This window comes from Apaloderma vittatum, unplaced genomic scaffold (genome assembly GCF_000703405.1).
Source record: "Apaloderma vittatum isolate BGI_N311 unplaced genomic scaffold, ASM70340v1 scaffold10904, whole genome shotgun sequence".
Classification (NCBI taxonomy): domain Eukaryota; kingdom Metazoa; phylum Chordata; class Aves; order Trogoniformes; family Trogonidae; genus Apaloderma; species Apaloderma vittatum.
In genome coordinates this window covers 1-270 of record NW_009710973.1, presented here as the reverse complement: position 1 = coordinate 270, position 270 = coordinate 1, and positions in this window count along the sequence as shown.

The window sequence follows — 270 nt, the reverse complement described above, 5'->3', positions numbered from 1 at the left end:
CACCCACCCACCGCCCGCAGGAGAAAGGGGAGGGGGTGGAAAGGATGAATAGTTTGGCATCTTCTTTACAAGCGGATTTAGGCACTTTGAATATTGAAATCGTTCACATTAGCAAAAGAATTACGTTAGAAATCTCCAGCTCTCCCTCCTTAAGCAGTTATTTCCTTCACTCGAGCTTCCCGCGGCTTTCCGACACCGCTTTGCAATGCACGGGGAGCTCGAAAGTTTGCCCTGGCTCCCTTCAAAAGTGCAGCAGCAGCTCTTTTGAAG